Source organism: Protopterus annectens, chromosome 2.part0 (genome assembly GCF_019279795.1).
Source record: "Protopterus annectens isolate FY-2018-M chromosome 2.part0, PAN1.0, whole genome shotgun sequence".
Lineage (NCBI taxonomy): Eukaryota > Metazoa > Chordata > Ceratodontiformes > Protopteridae > Protopterus > Protopterus annectens.
Window position 1 is genome coordinate 1,405,732,091 of NC_056728.1, and position 12,858 is coordinate 1,405,744,948.

A 12,858-nucleotide genomic window follows, 5' to 3' on the forward strand; every position below is an offset into this window, starting at 1 on the left:
ACTTAGTCTAACTCTAGGTGTCCCACAAGGGTCCATACTAGGTCCCCTTCTTTTCTCTATCTTTATCAATAATCTACACACCACCATCCCAGGAGCCACCTGCATCCAATATGCAGATGACACAATGCTAATATGCTCTGCCTCCTCTCCTACACAACTTCTAACCCCCACCTAGACCACTTTCAGCACGGTAGAAACATGGCTAGCTAATCGCCGCCTGCTTCCAAATCCTAACAAAACCAAGCTACTACTTTTCTCCCCTAACCGTAGAATTTCTCCTCCTTCCTTCAAGATCAAATCTAGCAATGACGTTATTATCTCCCCTGATGACCATACAAAGCTTTTAGGCGTAATAATAGACAACAACCTTTAAATCTGATAAACATGAAAATCACACCATTAAGTCTGTCAACAAAAAACGTGGCTCCCTGTACAGAACCAAACCTTTCCTCACCCCCCCCCCCAGCTAGGGTAGCTATTGCATGATCACACCTCCTCTCTACCCTTATGTATGTCTCCCCTGTACTCACCAACCTATCCAAAACCGATCTCAAGAAATTACCAGGCTGTTACAGTCATATAGCCAGATTTGCTACTGGCATGGCTTTTAGGACCCACCATTGCCAGAACCTCAAAGCACTGGGATTGCTAGAGTATCCTACCCTTCTACAGTTCAACCAGCTTATAGTGACGTATAAAATACTTCATCAATCTGTTCTACAGTTCAACCAGCTTATAGTGACGCATAAAATGCATCAACCTGATAACACCCCTGCCCTCAAAATTATTCTCACCCCTCATAGTGCCCCCAGGCCTTTACTCTCAGCTGATAAACTATTGCTACTGACCCAAAAATTCAACAACTCTGCAGGCGATGTTATATTTGACAACTCAACTGGTAAAATTTGGAATCTATTCCCTACTACCATTACCAAGGAAACCTCACTACCCCTATTTAATAGAGAACTCAAAAAAATACCTTGCATCTCATTGGCTGTGCTCTTGTTCTAAACCTGACTAACAACTTCACTATTACATGTCTTACTACCCAACCTGTTGTTTAGGCAAGTATCTATGCCTCATAGCATTTGAACGTCTAAGCATTGTAAATTATGAAATCTGATTGTATTCTATGTTCACATTTTCTGATGCGTCTCTGCCAATCAGATGCAAGTCTGTACATTGTGTATATTGATATCTGCCTGTATTCTTTGTCTATATTTTTCTAACCATGTCTGCCTGAGTTTATCACTCAGTGATGTATGTACTGTCTCTTTTTTGGTATGTGGAGCTTTTCTCCCCGGGCCTCCACTGAAAATGGACATGTATCCAGTCGAACTATCCCTGTCAACAAATGTAAAATAAAATAAATAAATAAATATTAAAATGCTAACTGGTCTCTACTAAAAAAAAAAAAACCTGCCCCTTGATGCTATAGTACATTATTTCAACACTACCTTCCTTGAAATTCTAAACAAATTGCCTCCCCCAGTTCAATTCATATTAAAGCCACATATACACCATGGCTAACTAACAACATCAGAGTTCTCCTTAGGAAAAGCGACAAAGCTTGGCAAACATGGCTCACCTGTAAAACCCAAATCAACTGTATCGCATTCCAGCAAAGTAGAAACAAGGCTAAACACCAAATCAACCTAAATAAAAAGTACTTCTACTATAACCTGTAACATAAACACCAGCATAACCCCCAAACATTTTGGAGTACCATAAATGCCATTCTGCACCCAGGAAATTCTACTATCCCTCCTCCCCCCTTACCACACTCTCCACCATTGCAAAATAATTCAATAAATACTTCACTGAAAGTGTACTATCTGTAATTAAAAGTAATTCCACAGAGCCATCACTAGCTTCCAAACCTCTCAATATTAACTACAACTCTCTCCTTTCAGTCTGTTCCCACAGCTACCATTAAGAAATTACTCAAAAAACTCAAACCCTCTTCAATAGCAGCTGAGAAACTACCAGATGAATATTTAAAACTAGCAGCTAAAACCATATCTTATCCAGTGTCAGTCCTTACTAACAGGTCTATAGCAGAACAACATGTCCCAGCACAATGGAAAGTTGCATATGTTATCCCCTTACACAAAGGCAGAAATTCCACAGAGCTGTCCAAGTACAGACCAGTTGCCATTCTCTCTCCACTGTCTAAACTCCTCGAAAGATGCATCCACTCCCAAATGATTCATTATCTTACCTTCAACAATCTTCTAGCAGCATGTCAGCATAGTTTTAGGCCCCATCATAGTACCACAACTGCACACCTCAGTTTCACCAATACCATCAGCCAACTCAGAAACAATGGTAAAATAGTCTCTGCAGTCTTTTTAAACATTTCCAAGGCCTTTGATACAGTCTCTCATCCCAAACTGTTAAGTACACTCTCCAAACTGAACTTCAGACCCTCTGCACTTCAGTGGTTCTGAAGCTGTCTACAGGACCGCCAACAGTCTGTTAAATGGCTTAATGTCCTGGTCCCCTCTCTTCCCGCCACACTAGGAGTACCTCAAGGCTCAATTCCTGGGCCGCTACTCTTCACTATTTTTACAAGCAACTTCCATAGTGATACCTCACTGGCTTCAATTATCCAATATGCACATGACAGAACACTTGTATGCACTGCTAGTAACCTGCAACACCTCCATGATATAACCCAAAAATCATTCTCAGATACCAAGCTACGGCTCTCTAACCATCAGCTCATACTCAACCCCAATGAAACAAAACTCATTATTTTCCAATCTCGAAGACCCCCCCCCCCCCCAGCATCTTTTACATCACAGCTAGGGATAATACTAAAATTAATGATGATTCACAAACAAAACTACTAGGAGTAATAGGTTCATAGGACAATACTAGGCTGTTGGCCTGGAGGCCTTATAAGCCTAGCCAAGAATTTCACCCATGTTCCCACAAAGATAACATGCTCTCTCTCTCTCTCTCTCTATCATGTCTAGATAATCTCTATCCTCATCCTTTTGTATCCAGTATCCCCTATAAGCCCTTCCTCAGCTTACTTTGAGAAACTACAGTGTCTACACTACAATAAGGAATTGTACCAGATGATTGTGTAATACAAATGTCAGCTATAATAGCATAGAATGTAATTTCTGGTGTACTGTATGCCTTGTATATTTTGTATAATTTCTAGTATAAGTTTTGTATAATTTCTTGTATAAATTTTGTATAATCTCTATATGTGGAGCTTTTCTTCCCGTGCCTCTGCTGAAAATGGGTATTATCCCAGTTGACTTTCCCAGTCATTGTCGTCTTTCAGCTGCTCCCATTAGGGGTCACCAAAGCGGATCATCTGTTTCCATTTCTTCCTGTCCTCTGCATCTTGCTCCACAACAACCACCTGCATGTCCTCTCTCACCACATCCATAAACCTTATCTTAGGCCTTCCTCTTTTCCTGTTACCTGGCAGCTTCATCCTTAGCATCTTTTTCCCAATATACTCTGCACCCCTCCTCAGCACATAACCAAACCAATGTAATCTTGCCTCTCTGGCTTTGTCTCCAAATCTTCCAACTTGGGCTGACCCTCTAATATACTTATTCCTAATCTTGTCCACCCTTGTCACACTCAGTGCAAATCATAACATCTTTAACTCTGCAATGTCCAGCTCTGACTCCTGCCTTTTTGTCAATGCCACTGTCTCCAACCCATATAACATAGCTGATCTCACTACCCTCTTGTAGACCTTCCCTTTCACTCTTACTGGTACTCGTTTGTCACAATCACTCCTGACACACTTCTCCACCCACTCCATCCTGCCTGTACTCTCTTCTTCACCTCTCTTCCACACTCACCATTACTCTGACCTGTTGATCCCAAGTATTTAAACTCATCCACCTTTGCCACCTCTACTCCCTGCATCCTCACCATTCCTCTACCCTCCCTCTCATTTACACACATATATTCTGTCTTAGTCCTGTTGACCTTCATTCCTCTTCTCTCTAGAGCATATCTCCACCTCTCCAGGGTCTCCAGTTAGACTTTCCCAGTAAACAAGTGTAAAATAAATAAATATTGATTTGGATACTAATAATCCTAATAACTTTGTTTCAGTAGGCACGTTACCATACTTAAGTAAGTGATCTTCACTTTATGTCTGCAGTGTGGAAGCAACTAAAATACAACACTTACCATATAGTTGTGTCTTTACAACAAACACTTCTAAGAAATGCTGTTGTAACAAAACTACAATGCAATTGGAGTCTTCTGAAATCCTTTCTGCTAAATGAAGCAGTACAGTTCTTCAATCAAACCTTTCTAAATATTCTGGACTCACTAATGTGTTCATGGTTTATACTGCACACAAAAATACAGCATGTAAACAGTGGAGGACAGATCCAACTAAAGCCAACCTTCAGAACTATAGAGCGGTATTCATGATACTTTGTATGATTTGTTAATGTGCATACTTATAGATGAGTCTTTGTATCAATTTGTATGGGTTGACCACCCAATAATACCAATGATAAAAAGCTTGCCTAAAATTCATAAAGATTTTTTCAACCCTCCTATGCATCCCATCATTGCAGGTAGTGGTTGGGAAACTGAGCCCTTATCTGTATTTGTTGAGGAGAAATTGAAGAAGGTTCTATCAGTTCCAACTGTGCTGAAGGATACCAGTCATTTTCTAGCAGAGTTGAATGTTTATACTAGAACTGTTGATTCTGCTGAATGCTTATTAGTGACTTTAGATGTGATGAATCCTTTTACTTCTATTCCTAATGATTTTGGAATATAAGCTATTAGGAATGTGTTAACTGTAAAAAGTGATTATAGTACTGATCTTGTGAAGCTTATCTGTATTTTGTTAGAATTAATTCTAGAAAATAATATTTTTATCTTTGCTGGAGATATATATCTACAAAAGTGGGGTGTTGCTATGGGCATTTTTAATAACAATGCCTATTTGGAATATGTCATGTTCTATCAACGTTTTGTGGATGATGTCTTCCTTTTGTGGTCCGGTGGAGAACCATTATTACATAGATTTGTTGCATATTTAGAATCCACCACAAATTTTCTTAAGTTTACTTTAAATGCCTCCAAATATAAGATTGATTTTTTTGGATCTTCAACTTAAGATGGATTCTTTAGGAAATATTAACACTACCCTATATCGTAAGGAATTTTGGAGGAATGGACTTTTATCATATGGCAGTATGCATCCTAGATATATTTTCCTAATATTATTAAGAGCCAGTTTATTAGAGCCGCTAGGCTATGTACTAGGGATGATGACTTTTTGAAAACTATGGACACATTATCTGAACAATTCTTAGCCAGAGGCTATAACAAAAGATGTGGGGATAGGATTAAAGGGGAAATCTTAAAGAAAAGAAATACAGTAGTTAAACCCCTCTATCTATGTAATAATGAAAAATTAATGAATGTTTACCCTTGAGAGACCTTTAATTGCTACAAAATGCGATTCATTACTAAGTATACTAATGATGTGAATTTAATACGTGATATATGTAAGAATTGGCAGCTTTTGACCATTGATAAGCAAATGGCAGATATTATAGGACATACACCTAGTTTTACATTTAAGAACTGTACTAACTTCAAAGATTTACTTTGCAACCGTAGACCACAAGGAACACCTAGAATGAGTAGACTAAGTACATTTACATGCTGGACTTGGAAAGCCTGTTCTGTGATATCTAGACAGCAGACTTTCCAGCATCCATGGTTGAACTTTACTTTTAAACCCATATGTTATGCAAACTCTTCTACAGCACATGTTGTCTGTTTAGATGTTGTCTGTTTAGTCACTTGTGGCACATACGCCTGGTTTTATGTGGGGAAGACTGCTAAAAGGTTTAAAGAAAAGAATAATGAGGCATTTATATGACATTAGAACTAGGAATTTAAAGAATGCTTTAGCTAAACATATTAATGAGACTGTTGGCCATACATTTGCATTTAAGGTTCTACAGTGTGTGAATGTAGCTCTTAGGGGTGGTGATCTGGACAACTGTATAGAGAGGGTTGAATTACTATGGATACTGAGTTTGCAAGCCAATAAATATTCAGGCAATAATGCTAATGTCTGTTTGAAGCCAGCCCTTAGAGGGTTTAAGTTGAATCTGTAATGTGAATGGATGGTTTATGTGTTGCCTTAAATGATTGATTGTTTTAGTATTTTTTAAATGAACTGTGTTGTTACTTTTGAATATGGATCTGATAAAGCGTACTTTGACAAAGTGCTTATCCTTTGTTTTCTTGCTTTATTCAGATTTTATTAAAGTGCATTTTACAGCCATGGCAGCCTTTACTGGTCATTATTGTTCTGCATTGTTTGACTTCCAGTTTGGGCTTTTAGGTGCTGTTTGGCTGTTTTTTTTTCTTCTTCTTCTACCCTACACTACAATAAGGAATTATATCAGATCATTGTGTAATACAAATGTCAGCTATAATAGCACAGAGTGCAATTCTTTTTTAGGCAAGGCTCAAAAGACAAACCCACCACCTTAAAAAACAATAAAGGAAAAAAAACTAAGGGTAATGCTGCTCAACGCCAGAAGTCTAAATCTCAAGATGCAGGCTCTCGAAGCACTCCTCAGTATGGAGAGCATCGATGTCTGTGCAGTAACTGAAACCTGGTTCAAGGCTCCTGAGAGCACCCCAGCCCTACCAGGTTATACATCGTGTCATGCATTTCGGCCCCAAAACCTGGGCCAAACCACAAAAGGAGGGGGAGTGTCCATATTCATTAAAGACACCCACACCTCCAGGTTAGTGGCAATGCACGAAGCATTGGAGACCATCCATGTGCAACTAACCATAGGCAAAACTGCTATACAACTTGTAGCATGCTACAGACCACCCTCACAATCTCAGGAACTCCATTCAGCCTTCCTGAAGACACTGGAGGATATAAATGTCTCACCAAATACCATCATATTGGGAGACTTCAGCTACCCAAACATAGACTGGGGTGCATTACTCAAGCCCCAACACCCTAGCCCAAAGGTTCCTGGAATTCATCAACTCAAATGCGATGGAACAACTAGTCACCTCCCCCACAAGGGGAAATAATATACTTGACCTGATAATCACAAACATGGGGACAAAATGCTCAACACCAGAAGTATACCCCTCACTAGTGAGATCAGACCATAAACTAATAACCCTAGATATTCATATCCCACCTCCACCCCCAGCACAAAAGACCACAGTGAGAAACTTCTCAAAAGCCGACTTTACACTCCTTAGGACTGAAATAGTATCCTTCAAGCCCCCTGGGCCAGTGGAAACCACATCCCACACTGCTGAATCCTTCACAAATGCTTTCTACGGGCATCTCCAAGAATGCATGGATCATGCAATCCTAAATAAAACCAAGACCCTTTCCACCAAAGGCAGGCATCGTATCTGGTGGACCCAGCCATAAACATACTTTATAACAAGAGAAGGAAGCTACTGCAAGACAGAGCAAAATCCCATAAAGGGAAGGCATCCCTGATCAGCACTAGCAAAAAACTATGTTCGCTAATAAAATCATCAAAGGCCAACTTCGAGAGAAAAATCGCTAAGGACACTAAAGATAATCACAAGGCCTTCTTCAGTTATGTTAGAAACCTGGGCGGAAACCCTCAGATATGCGCTGAGTTAGTTCATAATGGCAAAAAATACACTGAACCCACAGATATTGCGAACATACTGGCAGACAGGTTCAGTGCAAATTTCTCCTCTCCCTCTCCCCCAAAAGATGAAATAAATATCTCAACTGAATGCAACCTCACTGAAATCTCAGATGTCCAGGTGAGAGCTGCCCTCAGCAAAGCTGAAAATACAGCATCCATGGGACCTGACGGTGTCCCGGGTTGCATGCTATGTGAACTCCTAGAGGAGCTAAACCCGCACATAAGAACGCTGTTTAATCTTAGCCTTGCTACAGGATACGTCCCTGAACATTGGCGTACAGCTACAGTGGTCCCACTCCGCAAAGGTGGCACCTCTACAGACCCTGGAAACTACCGCCCCATAAGCTTGACCAGCCTGGTCTGCAAAGCTATGGAAAGGATCATTATGGAACTCATAAACAAAGACATCGGGGACCTACAGACAATTGACCCTACCCAGTTCGGCTTTGTAAAAGGCAGATCCTGTCTTTTAAACCTGGTGGACTTTTTTGAAATGGTCACTAGAGCCATCGATGAAGGCAAAGCAGTTCATACAACCTACCTGGATCTGGCAAAAGCCTTCCACACAATACCCCACTCAAGCATCATAGACAAGCTCAACAGCTTAAATGTAAACCCGTTTGTCACAAGATGGGTTGCAAACTGGCTAAAGGACAGAACCCACAAAGTCAGAATAGCAGGAGCTATGTCAGACTCTAAGCCAGTCACAAGTGGAGTCCCACAGGGCTCTGTCTTGGGACCCCTCTTGTTCGGCATTTATTTCTCAGATGTGCAGGCAAACATAGGGGGGTTGTGGCTGACAATGTTCGCAGACGACTGCAAACTAGGCGCCATAGTCAACACACCAGCTGACACATGCATCCTCCAGAAGGGCCTCACAGAAACAGACGACTGGTGCCAGAGTCATGGCCTTAAACTAAATGCCAAAAAATGTATAGTCATCCCCTTTGGAAAAAACAAAGTACCCACAAATTACCACATAGGTGGTAATCCACTAAGTACGGAAAAAGTAATCTGAGACCTGGGGACCTAAGTTGACCGTGACCTCTCATTTGACACCCACATCGCCAAAGTGGTTAGAAAGACCTTCTACCTTGCCCACCTTATCATGAAGGGATTCACATCCAGGTCAAAGGATGTCATTGTACCCTTATATTCCTCCCTTATCAGGCCTATGATTGAGTACAATGCCCCATTTGGTATGTACCTCACCCGGCACCTGCAGCAGCTGGAGAGACCCCAAAAGTACATTACCAAGAGGATCAAGGGTCTCCAGCATATGTCATATGCTGCCAGACTGAAAAAGCTCCAACTCTATTCAGTAGCATACCGCCTGCTCAGAGGTGATGTGTGCCTTACGTACAAGGCCATGTCCAATTCAGAATTAATGGACATGCTCCACCTCAAAAAATCCAAATCCATCAGAGCCATGAGAGCTAAAGATCTAAACCTCAGCACAAATGTGAATAGGACATGCTGGAGGGACAGATTCATAACCCAGAGGCTTCCCACACTCTGGAACAGGATACCTGTCCATGTTAGGCAGAGCCCCTCACTGACTCTCTTCAAGAGAAATCTGGACGAATGGATGGGTGATCGTCGGTTTACCCCGGTGGCCATCTCTGTGTCATTGCTAGATAGAGGCACAGTAAACTAAATTTAATTTAAATTGTAGACTTTTGTATCATTACATGGGGTGGCGAAAGCCACATACACTTTGGCTAGGCTTATAAATGCCCTAGGGCAGATAGCCTAGTACTATACTATGAAACTAACTACGAAACTATGAATTTCTGGTGTACTGTGTCTTGTATATTTTTTGTATAATTTCTTGTATAAGTTTTGTATAATCTTTATATGTAGAGCTTTTCTCCCCGGGCATCTGCAGAAAATGGGTCGTATCTCAGTCGGACTTTCTTAGTAAACAAATGTAAAATAAGTATTGATTTGCATACTAATAATCCTGATAACTTTGTTTCAGTAGGCACGTTGCCAAACTAAGTAAGTGATCTTCACCCTATGCCTGCAGTTTGGAAGCAGCTAAAATACAACACTTATCATACAGTTGTGTCCTTAAAATAAACACTTCTAAGAAATGCTGTTGTGACAACTTACACTGCAACTGGAGTCTTCTGAAATCCTTTCAGCTAGATGAAATAGTACAATTCTTCAATCAAAGATTTCTAAACATTCTGGACTCACTAATGTGTTCGTGGTGTACACTTCACACAAAATACAACTCTTGTCCATCAGAAGTAAGGCATGTAAACAGTGGAAGACCGATCTAACTAAAGCTGGCCTTCAGCACTCTAGAGCTGTCTAAAACCAGTAACATTACAGCTGTATAAAAACAGCTATTCTATCTTACTGCTGAAATAATCTAGAAAATGTATCCATAAGCAAATTCTAGGTCTTCTATTAAAACACAACTTAATTTCCCTTTTCAATTTGAGCATAGTACATAAACTGCTTTACTTACCTTCTTGTACCAACAGAAAGAAGAAACAAATACAGTTTATAGTCTCCCTTTTCCTGGACCTTTCAAAATCCTTTAACATTTTTTTACTAATTCCTACTATGTAGACTAAGCTAAATTTTAGCAAAGCGACTGTCAAATGGTTTGAAACATACATCTCAACTGTCCAGATTTTCACAGAATGTCCAGATTTTTGCCTCATATTTCTGGTCTGTTCCTCTTAAAATTTGTGGTTTTCTGGCAAATCATCGAGGATTGAAGTCAGCAAATAATGACAGACATTTGAGTTTCAGACTCCATACCCATCAGAAAATGCATGCTAATACAAAACATGTTATTTTATCAACTTTCTAAGTTTATAAGAGCAATATTTACAAGATGTTCTTCTATTCTCATGTTGCAGTATTCTTAACCTTTGTGGTTAGCCTCTGCCTAGTGACCCAAATATCCGGCCAGTATACAAAAGCTTTAGTCACTAGAAGGTATGTGGGATGTCTAACATTGGCCATAGGGAACGTGGGCCATAAATGTGACATCTGCACATACCTTCCTCAAGTCTTCTCTGCCACCAGTTGAATGTCAGCTCATCCTGACGTCTCTGCCATCAGATCCTGTGATTAAAGTTAAGTACCCAGATGGAGCCTCCAATGTAGAGGTCAACTGGTGCCCTAGGCAAAAGGGCTCCATGGTGCCCCACACTACACCACCCGCTGCCCCAGCCTGGCTTACCTACACCAAATAAATACTGGAAAAGTGCCCCTAGTAGAATGGCGCCCTAGGCGGCCGCCTAGTTGGCCTATGCCTTAGGCCGGCTATGTATTGAACCCTCTACATTGGAGGTCGAAGAGTCTTTGAGATTCCTCTTCTGAGGATTCCTTGTCTTATACCTCTTAAATGCCTTCTTCCCAGGTTATGCATCCCCTGAGGACTCTGCTGCGGGAGATTCCCCTGGGAAAGACCTGACCTTTGGAGAAACAGCTTCTCAGATGAGGGAATTCTTTAAGTGAGACTCAACAGAAATGACTGAAGTCCAAAAGAGATATTATGAACTCCTACAAATGGACAATCCTGTACCTTTTGCAATTCCCATAGTCCTGCCTGTCTTTTCAGATGCCTTTTTTGCAGCTGCTAAAAATTCTGAATCCCAATCCCTTGCTCCTAGAAGGCCTGACTGGTTTTATAAGGTCCCTGAAGGGGCAAAGTTTCTTAAGTGTCCTGCTGCAGATCCTGGTACTATTTCTGTCTCTGCAGACAAGCCCTCCAGACTGCTACCTTCCATCTCTGTCCTCCCTTCTGATAAGGACAGCAAAATAATGGAGAGAAATGGCAAGAAGGTGTATACTTCAGCAACTCTGGTCTGTAGGGCCATCAACTATCACACACCCATCCAAGTACTCCCTGGCCCTTTCATCTCAGGCTTCTAACCTTTTGGATGGCCTCCCTGATTCGGCCACAAAATCCAAAATCTCTAGCCTGATGTCCTTGTCCTAACAGGTGACAAGACATTCAATCAAGTGCAGTTATAATGCTGCAGAGGCGTCAACAGCCTCCACCTCAATACTCAGGAGGCACTTTGGTTGAGTTTGCAACCCCTTCCTGATGACATCAAGGCTAAACTTTTAGATGCCCCACTGGACAATTCAGCCTTGTTTGGCACCCTGGTAGCAGAACGCTTCAAAACCCTGCAACAAAAAGGTAAAGAACTTCAAGACCTAAAACATTTGTTTGTGTCACCTATCCCTAAATTACATAGGAATTACCTTACGAAGACACAGTTTATTAAAAACACTCTACTCCTCCTCCTGCTAGGGGAAAAAATAGTTCCAGAAAGCAGCAGACTCCTAGGCCTGCCCAGACACCAATCCAGAAACCTCCCTTTCAGGACAAGACAGGTAGTCTGTGACTACCTGCCTCATCTTCCTTTCCCTCAAGGCCATATTCCCCTTTCCCAGAGACTCTCTCACTGTCTCCCTTTCTGGGAAAGCATCACCTCAGACAAGTGGGTTCTCTCTATCATAGAAAAAGGTTATTTCATGACCTGGGTCATTTCTCCTGTTTTCTGGGACATCCCTCAGCCACCAAAGGACCAAGTGCCCCTATTTCAACCCATTTTGGACTGCCTTCCCTCTCAAGGAACTGTTCAACCAGTTCCAGGCTCAGAAAAGGTAAGGTGATTTTACTTCAGACTTTTTGTAGTACTGAGAAAGGATGGCCCATGGAGACCCATAGTGGGCCTCTCACACCTCATCCTCATTCTTCCAGTACTCGTCTTCTGCATGCTTACCCTTCAAACTCTTTTTCCACTGATAATGCCTCCTGCATTTCTGACCACTTTGGGCATCAAAGATGCTTACCTACATATCCCCATTAGACCCAAATACAGGAAGTACTTACATTTCTCTGTGGGTTCCTCAGATTTTCAGTTCTCTGCTTTACCCTTTGGACTATCTGCTGCTCCAAGGGTATTCAGTATTAAGTGCCTGGCTCCAGTGGTAGCCTGCTGCAGGGTTCTAAGGATACAAATCTTCCCTTACCTGGACAACCTCCTGATCCAGGCAGACTGCTACAGTACCCTCCAGACCCATCTACAGACAGTCATTTCTGTCCTGCAGTCTCTGGGGTTCACAATCAACGTCCCCAAATCCAGCCAAAACCCCTCCCAAGATCAGATCTTACTGGGTGCAGAATCAG

General features: G+C 41.4%; 2 protein-coding genes across 2 annotated transcripts in view; both read left to right on the forward strand.

Annotated features, from left to right (window-relative positions):
- Positions 1-12,858, forward strand: part of SETD7 (SET domain containing 7, histone lysine methyltransferase) — a 1,173,783-nt gene that overhangs the window by 838,429 nt on the left and 322,496 nt on the right. The gene's annotated exons all lie outside the window — the stretch shown is intronic.
- LOC122793510 overlaps positions 1-12,858 on the forward strand; it is a 1,396,143-nt gene that overhangs the window by 745,778 nt on the left and 637,507 nt on the right. The gene's annotated exons all lie outside the window — the stretch shown is intronic.